The sequence below is a fragment of the Ptychodera flava genome, unplaced genomic scaffold, assembly GCF_041260155.1.
Source record: "Ptychodera flava strain L36383 unplaced genomic scaffold, AS_Pfla_20210202 Scaffold_51__1_contigs__length_905262_pilon, whole genome shotgun sequence".
Taxonomy (NCBI): Eukaryota; Metazoa; Hemichordata; class Enteropneusta; family Ptychoderidae; genus Ptychodera; species Ptychodera flava.
In genome coordinates, this window is record NW_027248373.1 from 421543 (window position 1) to 424478 (window position 2936).

Consider the following 2936-nt stretch of genomic DNA (forward strand, 5'->3'; position numbering starts at 1 on the left):
TACAAATAGAACAAGCTCAAAGTCTCATCAAACCAGTCTGAGACGAGCTCAGATAGTGATGTCTCCGTATTTGCGTATTTACGGCCTGCTCGCTTAAACTAAGCACATAAGGGAGGACTCTATTAACACAGGAGAATGAACAAAAAATCACTGCAGCTGAGCTTACTTCTACTTCTGGGATCAACCCTCGAGTCGTTTTCTAACGACACTCTTCATGGTCTATAAAACGAGCATCTAAAACAAATCCTTCTTACAAAATCATAGCTCGTTATGAATCTTTGACCAACATGTGAAGGAGTAAGCATTCCGTCGATATCCGGAACGACCAAACCGATTTCAAAGGCCGTTTACAGCAAATATTGTTAACGAAACCATGAAACCTGGGAATGGCTAAACACAGAGAAATAAGATTTATTCTCGAGCAGCCTTTCACAACATGCTTTTCAAACACCGGAAAGCAGGCACCAATATCGACCCGAAATCTATTACAAAGTCCATGAAAAATTGACATAAAACCAAAAGTTCGGTTAATCGATTTAAATGCCTAAAACAAGTTATCGTTGTCAGATTAGTACAACATTTACTGTTAACATAACGAGCACTAGCAACGCTCAAAATATGCCCTAAAACAAAAATCCTTATAAGCGTCCAGAAACTCCGGTCGATGCTGGGTCATGTTAATTATAATATGACACCACACACCGGATCGCTCACTATAGAGTCAGTCAATAGTGGCTAACTCTCTCAATAACGATTCTGGCTTCTCCTCCTCGAGGACGAAGATGACTTCATCACGCAACCAAGCCGAGGGGATACAAAATAAGAGAGCGACTGATGAAGGAACCCCATTTTTGGTTCCGAAACACCGTTAAGACGAATCACTCAATCAACAAACCGGTTTACCGGGACCCAGATCACATGACTAGGGCCAAAGCACTATCGATTCACCGGTGTCTCGCCATGTTAGGGATGATATAAGCGAAGTGAAAACATGACAAACAAGAAAATTATTTTTTTCAGAAGCTACAAAATATTCCTTTATAACTAATAAGATTTTTTCTTGCTTTGTCTAAGCCCTTACCGAAATTTTAGGCCTCCCGCAAACTGTTACTGCAAATTTGCCGCAAGCTTTGCAGTAAATTTGCAGCAAACTATTTGCCGCAAATATGCGGGTGGTTCATTTTTCAGATGCAAATTAGGTTTCTTGTGAACTTGCTGCAAATATGCAGCAAACTCCCTGCCGCAACGTTGCTGCAAAACTCTTTGCAGCAAATTTGCAGCACAATCCTTGCAGCAAACTTGCGGCAAATTAATTTGAATGTTACTGAAAATTTGCCGCAAACTCCATACAGCAAATTATTTTATTTGCGCTGACCATTTTTCTCGTGAAACTGGTATTTCAGAGTTTAGTTGGATAAAACACATCTTGCGCTGTCCACAGTCGGCCAATATATAAATATTATTTATCCAACTTAACTCTGAAATACCAGTTTCACGAGAAACAATGGTCAGCGCAAATAAAGTTATTAGAAACAAAAAGATGACAGAGAAAAAAAGGTTAAATTCAATTGTGGTACAATTTATTTTATATGCCATGTTCATTTCATGCCACATAAGTGTCATGATCATGTCAAGATTTTTCTTTTGACTTGAGAAGTTTCATGTAACATTAACATTACTGTCAAAGGCTGCGATTTGGCTTTCTGTTCTCTGAATTTCTTGTCCCTTTAGTGTACCAGCAATGGATTCTGAAAAATATAAATCGTTCAGGGAAGAGTGTTAAAGTCTTTACCGTTTGACCAAACATTGTAAATTTCATGAAAGAAATCGATAATTATTTGAAAATGAGACAAAATCAAGTTGAAAAATTGAAGCAGAAATGCATAAATATTCATGATCGAAATTAAATTAATACTGATTAAAATGTCAGACAGCGGACAACTCGCCGTATGTTGTTTACATACACGACGGCGACAATCTGCAAAAATCTCAGCACTTACTGTAAGTAACTGTTGTGAAACGAAAGTGAATTCAGTATGAATCAGTACTCAACGAAAATTTATCTTTAGGTAAAGATTGCAATACAACGATTACAGAACATAATTATAGCGATCGATGTACAGACGAACGGTACATTGACTTACATTTCTGAACGGCTCGCAGACGCTGGACGATTCCCGGTTGCAGGTCGCTCTCCGTGCTGTGAGTAAATACCGTACTCAGAAAATATAGTCGGCATCTTTACTGCCGCTCGCGTTCACAAATTTAGAACTCCGCCTGTCCCTGGTACTGTATACACGTTTTTGCAACTATGTGATATCATTTGGCTGGCGATTCCATAGAAAGATCACGAAATTGTCCACTAGAAAACTCCTGCTCACAAGTACACAGCCGACACTGGCCGATGGTACTAAAATCTAACTTCGCGCCGATCAAGCCTCATGACGATAACGGAAGTGCGATCTAAAAATCATTACGCGATTGATAATGTAGTCCCATTTTTAAATGCTGGAATTGACTCTACATCTGCACCAATCCGTTATATTTCATACTTAATATAGCATCTAATTAATTATTTTAATGAAAATGGTTACTTTTATCATAGAAAGACTAAAAAGAGAGTAAAAATTCTTTCAGCACAAAGAATCAATATCAATGCGTGAACTGACCTTTATGAACCGTGACCGGAGAGTGTAAACATGTTGGCTGCTTACAGCTGATACACAGGACGTGTTGGACGTTGGTGAAGCGGCGCTTTGAATTTTCGTACAGCGACTCGGGATGGAGTGTAATCCTAAATCTCAAATTTGTGCTTGGCAATACAGCTCTAACGCTGAAAACATGGACAAAAGCCCTTTACCTCGACCCATGTTATCAGAAGGCGAGATTTTGTCAGCGGCATCGATGGGACACAGACTGTAAGCTGCAGTGCATTG

General features: G+C 39.2%; 1 long non-coding RNA gene across 1 annotated transcript; it reads right to left on the reverse strand.

Moving 5' to 3' along the window:
* Positions 1-1558: 1558 nt before the first annotated feature.
* Positions 1559-2388, reverse strand: LOC139128385 (uncharacterized). Its single transcript, XR_011551279.1, has 2 exons — positions 2145-2388; positions 1559-1748 (listed from the first exon to the last, which is right to left on the reverse strand). It is a non-coding gene; the product is annotated as an uncharacterized lncRNA (long non-coding RNA).
* Between the last annotated feature and the right edge of the window lie 548 nt (positions 2389-2936).